Source organism: Anopheles gambiae, chromosome X, assembly GCF_943734735.2.
Source record: "Anopheles gambiae chromosome X, idAnoGambNW_F1_1, whole genome shotgun sequence".
NCBI classification, from domain to species: domain Eukaryota; kingdom Metazoa; phylum Arthropoda; class Insecta; order Diptera; family Culicidae; genus Anopheles; species Anopheles gambiae.
Window position 1 is genome coordinate 21,879,522 of NC_064600.1, and position 16,953 is coordinate 21,896,474.

At 47.4% G+C, this 16,953-nt stretch overlaps 1 protein-coding gene across 11 annotated transcripts in view; it reads left to right on the forward strand.

The window, feature by feature from the left end:
* Nucleotides 1-16,953, forward strand: part of LOC4576145 (lachesin) — a 233,599-nt gene that overhangs the window by 72,128 nt on the left and 144,518 nt on the right. The window lies entirely within an intron of this gene.

A 16,953-nucleotide genomic window follows, 5' to 3' on the forward strand; every position in this document is an offset into this window, starting at 1 on the left:
AAAGAGACAAATAAGTACAATAAACTCAAGGTCTCTATAAAAAATAAATAAAATTCGTAACTAACAAAAACGACGTGCACGTGTCATTGCAATATATAACACGCATCGGAAATCAGTGGCTGTTCAGTATCAGTTTAACAGCAGGCACACTCAGCGGCTGCCAGAGGCTTTGTTGATTTGAGAACTCCGTGGATGATAAGTCATGTTTATGTTACAATGGATAGAGTAATTCCGTGAGGGTTCCCGTACTCTAAAAAGACCTGAAGGTTGTTTATGTGGATGTTACTCAAAAGAGGTTTCTATGATACAAGTCAGCTAGCAGATGCATTTCAGAGGCTGCATCATGGGTAGATACCGATATTCAGCTCCGAAACGGTCAACTCCCGCGAGCCAATAGGGAAATATATCGATGTGTGTATCGTCATTAAACACACATTCTATTGCCAGCAACCAATGTCTGTTCATCTCGATGTTCACCTGTCTTTAAGTACCGTATCGCGTATCGTATTAGTTTAATAAAGTTATTTTGCGTTCAAAGTTTATTCTTCCGTTTCATTCCGCCTATTGAGACCCAACACAAAATATCGCCGAATCGACAGCAGCCGAATCGACAGCAGCCGAATCGACAGCAGCCGAATCGACAGCAGCCGAATCGATCCTCGTATCGATCACTTTACGGCACACTACTTGTCAAATGCAGTTTCAGCAGTTGCAGATCATAACATTCCGGAGAAGCGTTCTGCAGAAAAAGTGCGTCAGAGTCTGGCAGCATTCTTTCGTCCAACAGATAGGAGAATGGTGCTTATGAAAGATTAGTTTACGGATATTCCCTATACATGGCACTGTTTGCTAAAAAAAACGCCGTTAGATTAAGGAATATGCCACATATTTTAACTGAAATATAATTTGATATAAAAACTTTCTGCTTTGGTAGGCTTATGAAAAACCCATAACTAAAATATTAAAACCGTTGGATATGACCAATAGACGCATTACATAGAGAAGAGAATCGTTCTTCCGATTGAGAACTTTGTGCAGACAAGGCCAGCATTTTTGATCCATAGCTACCTCGTTCCATCTTTTTCTGCGTCCTTGACTGCAATACCCGTCAGGTTCTTCTTTATCCCTAACCACCGAGATCGCTGCTCACCTCTGCGACTAATGTCGGACTGCCTTATCATTCACAATTGCCTGACTAGCGGGGGATGGCTCTTTAATTCTCAACACATGTGTCATTCAAAGTGTCCAATTCACCTTTTCCACCATACGGATATTCAGTACATGGATCAGTATAACATATCCTGTTGAACTACTTGAACTGCCGTGCTTTAATCCTTTATCTTCACTATCACAACACTACACAATCCGCAAGGCACCTGATGGCTGTTCAATCGGGTGTTTTGGAACTTGCCACTGTAACCTCTTGCGACTTTTGTTTCCTACACACTTCTTGTAAACTTTCCACTTAAGAAATCCTAGACATTGGATTTGTGGATATGGTGATGATGCTATTGGATGGTACTGGAGAAAGGGGTCAGAAATTATTGTAATGTGTCTTCTGACTGAAGCCGATCTCGTAGTACAGTCGTCAACTCGTACGACTTAACAACATGCCCGTCATGGGTTCAATCCCCAAATAGACCGTGCCGCCATACGTAGGATTGACTATCCTGCTATGGGGGGGAATCAATTAGTCACTGAAAGCCAAAGCCCACAAGTGGGTACAGGCAGGCCTTGACCGACAACGGTTGTTGAGCCAAAAGAAGAAGAAGAAGTCTTCTGACTGAAGTATGCTTAAATGATCAGAAATTAGTCCAATGTCAGCGCCTACACGCTTGGTCCAAAACAGCCGAAGTCATACAAAATCATGAAAAAGTCTGCGCCCTTTTGTTCCGGCGTCCTCGTGAAGTTTACCGAGCCGAACCGAATAGTTGTGTTCGATAAACATGTGTGCGTATCAGGTAGTAGCATTTGTACTGCTTACCTGCCGTATGCCGCTGTGATACCGAGCGAGACGCAAAGACAACGCATCTAGAGGACATGTGTAGCCGTGAGGAAACTTTTCTGTGTCTCTTTAGCCTTGTCCTTGCTTTTAGATCCTGATGAGTGAAGCATGCATACAGTATCGGACATTAAGATAGGACCCTTTTTTTTCAATGCACCGTACACTTGTTTTGCCACGTTACTTGTGTTTGTGTGTGTGTATGTGTGTATGTGTGTGTGTATGTGTGTATTAGTGTGTGTGTGTATGTATGTGTGTCTGTGTGTGTGCATGTGTGTGTGTGTGTGTGTAGTAGTAGAAAGAGAGTGTGCTTTTTAATGTGTATTTGCAAGTGCGCGTGTTTGTGTCTGAAATACATAGCTTGCCATGATGTCATATTGCGTTGAAATTATTCTTATTATGTGTGTTATCATGTGAAACATTGTGCGTTTACACTTGGATAAAAACTAAAGTTTGCATCGACAGCAGCGCTTGTTCCTCGGACGAAAATGCAGGTGTGCTGTTTCATGAATGTGAATGCGACACCGGTGCGAAATGGACACACGCACAATAGCAATGAACTCGGCATTCCCTCACAGGTGTTTCTCCAGTGCACGCCATTGAAAGGCCTTCGTGCATCTCTGCGTTGCACGTTGTGTGCGAATGGTAAACTTTGTGCGTTCATTGAGCTGGCGCGCAGTTGTTCTTTTCAATGGGCGTTTTGTTTCATGAGCGCGGCAGTATTCTTTTCTCGATTTTGAAGGGAAGACGCTTACTCGCGTACTCGTTGATAGTTTTTATCCATGCGATGTTTTCGCTGCTCCATAACGATGTAGTTCATCGCGTATAGAAGTAGAACGCAGGCAGAGCACGGGATCAGCCGTGTCCAAGTTTTTAACCAGCGCGTTCTTGACGGTCCAAGCAAGCAATGTTAGTAACAATGGGTCGAGGTAAACGTTGTACCGATCATCAGCGCCATATGTAAAAGCGAATGGCTGCTGCTGGCATTAAGCGCAAAAGGATCGAGTTCGTAATGGAACGATCGCGCACTTTTGTGGCAAACGCGCTTCGGACAACCGAAACGTGCTTAGACAACTGAAACGCGCTTGGACAACCGAAACGCGCAAGTCAACCGGACGTCCTCAGAAGACCACGGCGAAAGAAGACCGTAACATTGTTAATATATCGAAAACACACTAATCGCGAGGGCGGTGGTCCTGCTTATCGCACCGAAAACCTAACCCAAAACACAAAAAAACTACTTACAAATCTATCCGAAACGACCTACTTGTGAAACAAACACACACATCAATACACATTCAAACATACATCCACACACACACACACACATGCACACACACATACACACACACACACACACACACACACACACACACACACACAAACACACATACACACACACATACACACACACACAAACACAAACACATACAAACCACACATAAACTTGGCCCAACGGGTGCACGGTGCGTTAAAAAACCAATGCCCTATCTTTCTGTCCGATACTGTACCTTCGGGTACGTTCGGGGTGTAAGCCATGTCCCTCTCATGTTAATGGTAAAGATAGAATTGTATGCAATCGACTCTGCATTCGAGCGTGGGCAGGCCCGTGGGCGCCGTTTCTACGCAGGCATTGGTCACGCCGGTTAAACGGCTACCCGCATACAAAAGCGTCGTTCGATTTTGCCACTCGTATAGTTCGCTATTATGGCGAATTGTATCAATCCACCGGTTGATACCAAGACCATCTGAAAATTCTGATATCAGATGTTTAAGCTCGTCAGAGTGGACCAATCTGCTACTTTCCACTTTCACTTGCCGCTGTTCCATTTCCTTGATTTTCTCGCGTAGTGCCAATAGTTCCCATCGATGAAAATTATTACCCGCTGCGCAAAGCGACGGAAGACGTTATGGCGTTCTGAGAATTTTATCATGCCTTCCTTTTCTCTCCAACGGCAAATTTGTCAAGCAGGTCGTCGAGCTGCCCGTCCCTGGCTCCGCCTCATTCCCCTCGCCTGAGCGCGCTGTCGAAGGTTTGGATGTGTTGGTGCGTCAGACGGCCAATCGCTGTCAGCCGTCGTCCGTGCTTTTTCCCTCCATAGCGCTATCTCTTTCTCGCGTGTGGTCAATGCTCGCGAGCTGTTGTGGCGCCTAAAAATGCCGTTAACAAACATTTCGGCGATGAAGTTGCATTTTCACAATCAAACCACAAAATTGCAATGAGTTCAAACACTGCAATATAAAAATGACTAAGGAATCGTTAGTTTACACTGGAGGGTTTGCTGTGCAACGCGCTGAGCCCTAATTCGCATTGACACGTTCAGCCCGGCGCTGATTTTCGCACTTTCCGTTCCACCAGCATCAAGAACGCAACCTGATTGTAAAACCAGCATCCTGGATGGAGGGGCGGGGGGGTGGCCATGGGACCCCTACGATCATTAGTCACAGGCCCTAAAATTGTTGTCGCCATGGGGGGAGGGGAGGTTCAAATGGTTCTCCAGCCACGGAGCCCTAACGACCATCTTTCCGGGGCCCCTGGTCGTTAATACATTGTCCACTTGTAGAGATCATCGGCGACCGCCTAGTCCGCCTACCGTTAGGTCCGCCGCTGGTTCATGACGGTGTTTTTTTTATCGTGGAGGTGCATCCTTCCCCCTGCCTGCAGCGTATGCATCGGGCAGGAGACAGTGTGGCAGTACCCCCGTCGTGGGTTCTAACCGCGTATGAACCGTCCGCCGTAGCAAGAGGTGACTATCCGGCTACGTCGTACTCAAGTGCTGAAAAGGCCGGCATGATCGCGTTGGCTATTACGCAGTCCACACCCGGGTCCACATAGCATAGCAGTCCACACCCGGGTAAGAGTTTGTTTTGACTTTGGTGCTGCGGGGCTACCGCTGTGGCACGACCAATGCACGGAATGCAATCGACCAAAACATGAACCTACCGATCCGAACTCATTCCAAGGCATTGCCGGCAATCGGCGTCATGATAACGACTACTAACCAACAAGCCACCAGATTCTGGACGGACATGTGCAGCACCATACGCGCACCGTAATAAACAAATCCAGAATCCTCTTTTGTATGGATTCAATTCGAAATGTTGTTTCCACTTGCGTCCGCTAGCTGAATTGGAAAGAAACGTGCTACATATCACACGCATGTTTGCTTCGATCGTGTCTCTTTTTAATACCCCCAACAGCAGAGCCGATCGTAAAGATGCCAATGCCAATGGTTGTGTTGTCTCTCAGGTAGCGAGATCAAAAATGCATGGACTTTGTAGCCGCAGCGGATGAAAATGTACGCATCAGAATCAAATAGTTTTGGTGTTTCCAAACGCACGCACACATACAAACACGCGCGCAAACTCACACACACACACACGCACACACACACACACGCTAAGGCACCTACGAACGCGCGCACGCGAGAACGCACCTACGAACGCGCGCATGCAAGCACGTACCCCCCACCAAACCCCCCTCCCCTTCCGCTATCATCAGCTATCATATAGCGCATCATCATCCAAAGTGCCGGGCGGGGTGGGGGATCGCGGCATGATAGAGTGAATGGTCACTTTCCCCGAACTGTGTGCGTGTGTGTGTGTGTGTCGAAACACAAAAACTCGAGAAAGATTTCGGCACATTAAAAAAAAAAATTATAGTCACTATACACTGTGCTACATGATGCTTAGAAGGTCGTTGAAGCATCAAACATGTTCAAATAAAAAAATATTAGATAAGTGTTCTCCTACGCTTGTTTTAAATAGGCTTCTTCACCCTCAATTGGCAGGGGCATCGAATGGTCTCATCAGCAGCGGCACGAAATAAAATAAACCATCAATACACCGATAACACTTTGAATCCCAATCCAGCTTCTCCCACAGCGTCTCAAGGTCACACACAAATTAATAAATGCTAACACCCACCAATAACAATACACAACCACAATGCACATATGAGTATCAACGCATACACCACAACAGCCAATCAGCGGGCGGCGGAAGAAGGCACGGGCAGAAGCGCAAGTAAGGCAGGGCAGGGTGAGGGAGGGAGAAGAAGCGGACGAAAAAATGGGCGCCATTTTTTTAAAAAATTTTGACCGTTTTTTTTTGCTCCGCCGCCATAAATAGTTCGTCCATTTCGCCCACAGATGGCGCTAAACTTGCTCGACCCACCGCGGGAATCGCTGAAGTCCAGCGCGGGGATCGGGCCAAAATCTGCGCTGGCCAGCGCAGATTTTGGTGCATTTTCTGCGCTGGAAACTGCTCGAATTTGCGCAGCGGGTATCAGCCAAGCCGCCATATTTTGGAGAAACGATTTGCTCTCTCGATGTTACGAGCACCTTCCAAGGCACCAAACAATTCATCTTTGTCGGTATTTTGTTCCATAAAATGACTTCGTATCCCACTTCTGAGTTGTAAAGGTACTGAATTTTCGGAACTGAAAAGACGGAAGTATCCTAGGAGTGCGCTGTTATTACCCGCTGCGCAAATTCGAGCAGTTTCCAGCGCAGAAAATGCACCAAAATCTGCGCTGGCCAGCGCAGATTTTGGCCCGATCCCCGCGCTGGACTTCAGCGATTTCTGCGCTGGGTCGAGCAAGTTTAGCGTCATCTGTGGGCGAAATGGACGAACTATTTATGGTGGCGGAGCAAAAAAAACGGTCAAAAAAATTTAAAAAAATTGGCGCCCATTTTCTCATCCGCTTCATCTCCCTCCCTCACCCTGCCCTGCCTTACTTGCGCTTCTGTCCGTGCCTTCCGCCGCCAGCTGATTGGCTGTTGCGGTGTATGCGTTGATACTCATATGTGCATTGCGGTTGTGTATTGTTATTGGTGGGTGTTAGCATTTATTAATTTGTGTGTGACCTTTAGACGCTGTGGCAGAAGCTGGATTGGGATTCAAAGTGTTATCGGTGTATTGATGGTTTATTTTATTTCGTGCCGCTGCTGATGAGACCATTCGATGCCCCTGCCAGTTGAGGGTGAAGAAGCCTATTTAAAACAAGCGTAGGAGAACGTCTAACACTAATCTAATATCTTTTTATTTGAACATGTTTGATGCTTCAACGACCTTCTAAGCATCATGTAGTACAATGTATAGTGGCAATATAATATTTTTTTTAATGTGCCGAAATCTTTCTCGCGTTTTCGGGTCTCGTCACACACACACACACACAGCGCGGGGTAAGTGGCCGTTCACTCTATCATGTCGCGATTCCCCACCCCGCCCGGCGCTAGGGATGAGGATGCTACAAGAAAGCTCAACCAACCGTTCTACCGATAAGGTAGCTGTAATCGATCATGCGTGGAGGGTGGGGGGGTGGTCTAGTGGGGGGGGGGGGGGAGTGCGTGCTTGTACGACTTCGGGGGTGCGTGCTCGCGAGCGCGCTTTCGTGGGTGCGTGCTGGCGTGCGCGCTTTCATGCTCGCGGGCGCGCGTACATGCGTGTGTGTGTGCGTGCGTGCGTGCTGGCGTGCGCGCGTTCATGCAGGTGTGCGTGTGTGTGTGTGTGTGTGTGTGTGTGTGTGTGTGTGTGCGAGTTTGCGCGCGCGTATTTGTGTGTGAGTTTGCGCGCGCGTGTTTGTGTGTTTGTGTGTGTGTGTGCGTTTGGAAACCACAAAACTATTTGATTCTGATGCGTACATTTTCATCCGCTGCGGCTACAAAATACCACGCATTTTTGATCTCGCTACCTGAGAGACAACACAACCATTGGCATTGGCATCTTTGCGATCGGCTCTGCTGTTGGGGGTATTAAAAAGACACACGATCTAAGCAAACATGCGTGTGATTTGTTGCACATTTATTTCTAATTCAGCTAGCGGACGCAAGTGGAAACAACATTTTGAATTGAATCCATACAACAGAGGATTCTGGATTTGTTTGTTACGGTGCGCGTATGGTGCTGCACCTGTCCGTCCAGAATCTGGTGGCTTGTTGGTTAGTAGTCGTTATCATGACGCCGATTGCCGGCAGTCCTTCCCCGAGTGTGGACTGCTATGTTAAATTTTTCTTCTCATTATTATTATTATTATTATTATTATTATTATTATTATTATTATTATTATTATTATTATTATTATTATTATTATTATTATTATTATTGTCATTATGGCCTACGCGATCATACCGGCCTTTTCAGGACTTGAGTACCACGTAGCCGGATAGTCAGCTCTTGCTACGGCGGACGGTTCATACACGGTTAGAACCCACGCCGGGCATGCAGATGTGAGTAATGAGGTGCCGCGGGATCGCTCCTATCCAGTGGGCAACTTGCATACTGCCACACTGTCTCCTGCTCGATGCATACGCTGCAGGCAGGGGGAAGGATGCACTCTACAGTAAAAAAACACTGTCATGAACCAGCGGCGGATCTACCGTTAGGCGGACTAGGCGGTCGAAGAAGATCTCCCGAGAAGGCCCCCCCATCCCCCGCCGGTAATATAAGTATACTGTTCTATTTCCCAACAGCTGTGTGCCAGTACCCCCTCCTCCCTGTCATCAGTTACCATTTAGAGGCGCCTCAACTCGTCATTCCGCCTAGGGACCCCGATTCCCCTAATCCGCCACTATCATGCACACCTTCCTTTCTTTGACCGATGGATCATAACATTCCGGAAGAAATTACATTTGGCGACAGTTGTGCACACACACGCACGCTCATACCCTTGCGCAGACGGCACAGCATATCTGTGTAATCTACAACATGCGAAAGCAAAAGCTTTGCAAAAGCAAAAGCAAAAAAAAAGTTATGTTTAATGCTTAACACGTTCATATCGATGGCAGGCCCCAAGGACTGCCAGTGAACTTTCCAGCCTGCGTTCTAGGTGCTGGTGGAACGGAAAGTTGATGAAAATCCGCGCCGGGCTGAATGTGTTAATGCGAATTAGGGTTCTGCGCGTTGCACAGCAAACCCTCAAGCTTTAGCTAGCTTTTCCTTAGTCATTTTTATATTGCAGCAAATGAACTTATTGCGCTTTTTTGGATTGATTTGTAAAAATGCAACTTCATCGCCGCAATGTGTATAAACGGTTTTTTAAGCGCCACAGCAACTCATGAGCATTGACCACACGCGAGAAAGAGATAGCGCTATGGTGGGAAAAAGCACGGACGACGGCTGACAGCGATTGGCCGTCTGACGCACCAACACATTCAAACCATCGACAGCGCGCTCAGGCGAGGGGTACGAGGCGGAGCCAGGGACGGGTAGCTCGACGAGCTGCTTGACAAATTTGCCGTTGGAGGGAAAAAGATGGCATGATGAAATTCTCAGAACTCCATGATTTCTTGCGTCGCTTTGCGCAGCGGGTAATCTCGTGCACGAATGACCCAAATTCGAGCAGTTTCCTGCGCAGGAAATGTACCAAAATCTGCGCTAGCCAGCGCAAATTTTGGCCCGATCCCCGCGCGGGACTTCAGCGAATCCTGCGTAGGTCTGCGCAGGTTTGGCGCCCTCTGTAGGCGAAAAGGACAAACTATTTATGGAGGCGGAGCAAAAACATAACGGTAAAAAAATTCAAAAATGTTGACGCCCATTTCGGTTGTTGTGGTGTATGCGTTGATTCATAAACATATGTGCATTGCGGTTGTGTATTGTTATTGGTGGGTGTTAGCATTTATTAATTTGTGTGTGACCTTTAGACGCTGTGGCAGAAGCTGGATTGGGATTCAAAGTGTTATCGGTGTATTGATGGTTTATTTTATTTCGTGCCGCTGCTGATGAGACCATTCGATGCCCCTGCCAGTTGAGGGTGAAGAAGCCTATTTAAAACAAGCGTAGGAGAACGTCTAACACTAATCTAATATTTTTTTATTTGAACATGTTTGATGCTTCAACGACCTTCTAAGCATCATGTAGTACAATGTATAGTGGCAATATAATATTTTTTTTAATGTGCCGAAATCTTTCTCGCGTTTTCGGGTCTCGTCACACACACACACACAGCGCGGGGTAAGTGGCCGTTCACTCTATCATGTCGCGATTCCCCACCCCGCCCGGCGCTAGGGATGAGGATGCTACAAGAAAGCTCAACCAACCGTTCTACCGATAAGGTAGCTGTAATCGATCATGCGTGGAGGGTGGGGGGGTGGTCTAGTGGGGGGGGGGGGGAGTGCGTGCTTGTACGACTTCGGGGGTGCGTGCTCGCGAGCGCGCTTTCGTGGGTGCGTGCTGGCGTGCGCGCTTTCATGCTCGCGGGCGCGCGTACATGCGTGTGTGTGTGCGTGCGTGCGTGCTGGCGTGCGCGCGTTCATGCAGGTGTGCGTGTGTGTGTGTGTGTGTGTGTGTGTGTGTGTGTGCGAGTTTGCGCGCGCGTATTTGTGTGTGAGTTTGCGCGCGCGTGTTTGTGTGTTTGTGTGTGTGTGTGCGTTTGGAAACCACAAAACTATTTGATTCTGATGCGTACATTTTCATCCGCTGCGGCTACAAAATACCACGCATTTTTGATCTCGCTACCTGAGAGACAACACAACCATTGGCATTGGCATCTTTGCGATCGGCTCTGCTGTTGGGGGTATTAAAAAGACACACGATCTAAGCAAACATGCGTGTGATTTGTTGCACATTTATTTCTAATTCAGCTAGCGGACGCAAGTGGAAACAACATTTTGAATTGAATCCATACAACAGAGGATTCTGGATTTGTTTGTTACGGTGCGCGTATGGTGCTGCACCTGTCCGTCCAGAATCTGGTGGCTTGTTGGTTAGTAGTCGTTATCATGACGCCGATTGCCGGCAGTCCTTCCCCGAGTGTGGACTGCTATGTTAAATTTTTCTTCTCATTATTATTATTATTATTATTATTATTATTATTATTATTATTATTATTATTATTATTATTATTATTATTATTATTGTCATTATGGCCTACGCGATCATACCGGCCTTTTCAGGACTTGAGTACCACGTAGCCGGATAGTCAGCTCTTGCTACGGCGGACGGTTCATACACGGTTAGAACCCACGCCGGGCATGCAGATGTGAGTAATGAGGTGCCGCGGGATCGCTCCTATCCAGTGGGCAACTTGCATACTGCCACACTGTCTCCTGCTCGATGCATACGCTGCAGGCAGGGGGAAGGATGCACTCTACAGTAAAAAAACACTGTCATGAACCAGCGGCGGATCTACCGTTAGGCGGACTAGGCGGTCGAAGAAGATCTCCCGAGAAGGCCCCCCCATCCCCCGCCGGTAATATAAGTATACTGTTCTATTTCCCAACAGCTGTGTGCCAGTACCCCCTCCTCCCTGTCATCAGTTACCATTTAGAGGCGCCTCAACTCGTCATTCCGCCTAGGGACCCCGATTCCCCTAATCCGCCACTATCATGCACACCTTCCTTTCTTTGACCGATGGATCATAACATTCCGGAAGAAATTACATTTGGCGACAGTTGTGCACACACACGCACGCTCATACCCTTGCGCAGACGGCACAGCATATCTGTGTAATCTACAACATGCGAAAGCAAAAGCTTTGCAAAAGCAAAAGCAAAAAAAAGTTATGTTTAATGCTTAACACGTTCATATCGATGGCAGGCCCCAAGGACTGCCAGTGAACTTTCCAGCCTGCGTTCTAGGTGCTGGTGGAACGGAAAGTTGATGAAAATCCGCGCCGGGCTGAATGTGTTAATGCGAATTAGGGTTCTGCGCGTTGCACAGCAAACCCTCAAGCTTTAGCTAGCTTTTCCTTAGTCATTTTTATATTGCAGCAAATGAACTTATTGCGCTTTTTTGGATTGATTTGTAAAAATGCAACTTCATCGCCGCAATGTGTATAAACGGTTTTTTAAGCGCCACAGCAACTCATGAGCATTGACCACACGCGAGAAAGAGATAGCGCTATGGTGGGAAAAAGCACGGACGACGGCTGACAGCGATTGGCCGTCTGACGCACCAACACATTCAAACCATCGACAGCGCGCTCAGGCGAGGGGTACGAGGCGGAGCCAGGGACGGGTAGCTCGACGAGCTGCTTGACAAATTTGCCGTTGGAGGGAAAAAGATGGCATGATGAAATTCTCAGAACTCCATGATTTCTTGCGTCGCTTTGCGCAGCGGGTAATCTCGTGCACGAATGACCCAAATTCGAGCAGTTTCCTGCGCAGGAAATGTACCAAAATCTGCGCTAGCCAGCGCAAATTTTGGCCCGATCCCCGCGCGGGACTTCAGCGAATCCTGCGTAGGTCTGCGCAGGTTTGGCGCCCTCTGTAGGCGAAAAGGACAAACTATTTATGGAGGCGGAGCAAAAACATAACGGTAAAAAAATTCAAAAATGTTGACGCCCATTTCGGTTGTTGTGGTGTATGCGTTGATTCATAAACATATGTGCATTGCGGTTGTGTATTGTTATTGGTGGGTGTTAGCATTTATTAATTTGTGTGTGACCTTGAGACGCTGTGGGAGAAGCTGGATTGGGATTTGAAGTGTTATCGGTGTATTGATGGTTTATTTTATTTCGTGCCGCTGCTGATGAGACCATTCGATGCCCCTGCCAGTTGAGGGTGAAGAAGCCTATTTAAAACAAGCGTAGGAGAACGTCTAACACTAATCTAATATTTTTTAATTTGAACATGTTTAATGCTTCAACGACCTTCTAAGCATCATGAAGCAGAGTGTATAGTGACTATAAAATATTTTTTTTAATGTGCCGAAATCTGTCTCGAGTTTTCGGGTCTCAACACACACACACACACAGCGCGGGGAAAGTAATCGTTCACTCTATCATGTCGCGATCCCTCATCCCGCCCGGCGCTTTGGATGAGGATGCGCTACAAGATAGCTGAACAAGCCGTTCTACCGACAAGATAGCCGTGCTCGTTCGTGTGGGGAGGGGGGGGGGGGGGTTCCGATGCGGGTGCGTGCTTGCGTTCGCGCGTTCGTGGGCGCGTGCTTGCGTTCGCGCTTTCGTGGGTGCGTGCTTGCGTTCGCGCTTTCGCGGGTGCGTGCACGTATACGTGCATGTGTGTGTGTGTGTGTGTGTGTGTGTGTGTGTGTATGTATGTGTGTGTGTGTGTGTGTGTGATTGTGTGATTGTGTGCGTTTGGAAACCCCAAAACTGTTTGATTTTGATGCGTACATTTTCATCCAATGCGGCTACAAAGTCCATGCATATTCGATTTCGCTACCTGAGAGACAACACAACCATTGGCATTGGCATAACCATCTTTGCGACCGGCTCTGCTGTTGGGGGTATTAAAAAAACACACGATCGAAGCAAACGTGCACGTGATATGTAGCACATTTATTTCGAATTCAGCTAGCGGACGAAAGTGGAAACAACATTTTGAATTGAATCCATACAAAAGAGGATCCTGGATTTGTTTATTACGGTGCGCGTATGGTGCTGAACCTGTCCGTCCAGAATCTGGTGGCTTGTTGGTTTGGAGTAGTTATCATGACGCCGATTGACCGGCAATGCCTTGGAATGTGTTCGGATCGGTAGGTTCATGTTTTGGTCGAGTGCATTCCGTGCATTTGTCGCGTCACAGCGGTAGCCCGGCAGCAACAAAGTCAAGACAAACTCTTACCCGTGTGTGGACTGCTATGTTAAGTTCTTTTTATTATTATTATTATTATTATTATTGGCGTAATAGCCTACGCGATCATGCCGGCCTTTTCAGGACTTGAGTACCACGTAGCCGGAGCCGGTGACTAACCCCTTGCTACGGCGGACGGTTCATACGCGATTAGAACCCACGACGGGCATGCATATGTGCAGAATGATGGCAGAGCCGCGGGCCCGCTCCTATCCAGTGTGCAACTTGCATACTGCCACACTGTCTCCTGCCCGGTGCATACGCAGCAGGCAGGGGGAAGGATGCACCTCCACAGTAAAAAAAAACACCGTCATGAACCAGCGGTGGATCTAACGGTAGGCGGTCACCGAAGATCTCTAGTCTGTAGTATGCCGTATGTCTACAATTGGACAGAGTATTAGCGACAAGGGCCCCCGGAGAGATGGTCGTTGGGGCTCCGTGGCTGGAGAACCATTTGCACCTCCCCTCCCCCCATGGTGACTACAATTTTAGGGCCTGTGACCGATGATCGTAGGGGTCCCATGGGCACCCCGCCTCCTTCCCCCCAATCCGCCGGCAATTTAAGTATACTGTTCAATCTCCCAACGGCTGTGTGCCAGTACCCCCTCCTCCCGGTCATCAGCTACCATTTACAGGGGCCTCAACTCGTCTTTCCGCCAAGGGCCCCCGATTTCCCTACTCTGCCACTATCATGAACTCCTTCCTTTCTTTGACCGATCGATCATAACATTCCGGAAGAGCATAGATTCGGCGACAGTTTTGCATACACACATGCGCAAACTGCTCAGCATATCTGTGTAATTTACAGCATACGAAAGCAAAAGATTAAGGTAGCAAAATTATGCTTAATGCTTAACACGTTCAGCACAATGACATGCCCCAGGGACTGCTAGTGAACTTTCCAGGATGCCGGTTTCACAATCAGCTTGCGTTCTAGATGCTGGTGGAAAGGAAAGTTGATGAAAATCAGCGCCAGGCTGAACGTGTAAATGCGAATTAAGGTTCTGCGCGTTACACAGCAAACCCTCCTGCGTGAACTAGCGTTTCCTTGGTCATTTTTACATTGCAGCAATTTAACTTATTGTGCTTTTTTGTTTGATTTGTGAAAATAAAACTTCATCGCCGCAATGTTTGTTAACGGCTTTTTGAAGCGCCACTACAGCTCGCGAGCATTGACCACACGCGAGAAAGAGATAGCGCTATGGAGGGAAAAAGCACGGACGACGGCTGACAACGATTGGCCGTCTGACGCACTAACACATCCAAACCTTCGGCAGCGCGCTCAGGCGAGGGGTATGAGGCGGAGCCAGGGACGGGCAGCTCGACGAGCTGCTTGACAAATTTGCCGTTGGAGAGAAAAAGAAGGCATGATAAAATTCTCCGAACGCCTTGATTTCTTCCGTTGCTTTGCGCAGTGGGTAGGGGTGAAAAAACTATCAAGGCTCGCAAGCTCTTTAATGCGAGGGCTCTGGGGCGGTGAACTTGTATGGCGTGCGAGCCCTCGCGCGCCCTCGCAAATCGCTGTCAATTGCATGGCGGGAGGTGCGTTCTCGCGTTCGCGCGTTCGTACCCAGATAGCAAAGCCGAAGGCTTTTTTATGGGAGCCATCGCGCTCATCAAGGCTCACTTTTTCGCGCGCATGAAGCAAACTGTGCGCGAAGGCGAAAAAACCCGAAAGCGCTTCATGTGGCCCTGTCTCGTGTTTCTAGTTTTATTCTCTCTCGCATGTCATCACTCTCTCCCAGTTATTCGGATTGAAATGGGAAATCACTCTCTTGATTTGGTTGCGGCGGCCTAGCTGCTTCACACTCTTTATTTCTCTTCTCTTTGCAGTAGGCTATTATGTTTCCCACATGTGTTCTCACATCCCGTTAAACATTGCGAGGGTTGCGTGTGGTATCATCTGCTCGAGATCTTATAGTATATGAAATAATCTTTGATTTTTGTTCATAAATTATATTTTTTTCGGTGATATTCATCGGAAAGATCGCTAGTTCTAATTTTGGATATTTGTAAAAAAAATGTCAAAATTCAGGTGTTTAGTATGCTACAAATCGCACTGTTATACCTGCTCTCGGGGTGCTATAATTATAACTGTTAAAACTAGGGATGAAAAAACTACCAAGGCTCGCAAGCTCTTTAATGCGAGGGCTCTGGGGCGGTGAACTTGTATGGCGTGCGAGCCCTCGCGCGCCCTCGCAAATCGCTGTCAATTGTATGGCGGGATACTTACATACACACACACGGTGGTTGGTAGACTGGCGCGGCTGTTTCCAATTCTGTCTTCTCTTCTTCCTCCCTCTTCACAGCCGGCTTGGTTCCGAAAAGATGTAATCAGATTTGGCGCGCCTCAACCGCGGTGTTGTATGAAGGCTGTTGATAAAAATACACAATCAATACACACACTTTGTTAAAAAGATTACACTTGATTTGAAGTTGTGACAAACTTACCTTTGTGCTTGAGGGTCAATTGAACATTAACGCCTGTGCACACAGCGTCGCAATTTGAAGAGGTTTTGGGAACAGCTAGCGGTAGCAGCACACATCTGAAACTTGTAAAGTGCAATGTTTTAATTAGAATAAATGTCACATAACATTAGACACTTAGAAAAGGACACTTATCAAAACAATTAGATGATAACAATTCGTCCTCCGATAAAGCAGAAAGAACACCGCGTACGGGAAAGTGTTTTACGCAGGAAAAATAGTTCACGCAGCACACAAACACACACTCTCACGTTCACGGTTCAGAGCACACTGAAGTCGCTTTTTTGCTCGAATGGAAAAGAGCAAACACCCAGATGAGTGCGATGGAAGAAAATGACTTGTGTTCAACAGGGATGGGTAGAATCAAACACGAAGTGTGCAGGAGAATTCTCTTAGTGTGGCAAGAGAGAATTGACTAGGGTGTTAGATGAGCGAGAACGCAACAAACGTTGTAGAATGTATAAATGGGATAGGAATAGTGAGCGAAAGCAGTTTTTGGACATGAGGGGGTTGAAACTGGGAGAAACAGGCTTCGGTTGCTACTTGGGTAGGTGCGTTATCGGGTGCGCGCTTTCGTGGATGCGTGCTCGCGTGCGCGCGTAAATGCATGTGTGCGTGCGTGTGTGTGTGTTTGCGTGTGTGTGAGTGTGCGTGTGGAAACCCCTAAACTGTTTGATTTTGATGCGTACATTTTCATCCAATGCGGCTACAAAGTCCATGCATTTTCGATTTCGCTACCTGAGAGACAACACAACCATTGGCATAACCATCTTTGCGACCGGCTCTGCTGTTGGGGGTATTAAAAAAACACACGATCGAAGCAAACGTGCACGTGATATGTAGCACATTTATTTCGAATTCAGCTAGCGGACGAAAGTGGAAACAACATTTTGAATTGAATGCATACAAAAGAGGATTCTGGATTTG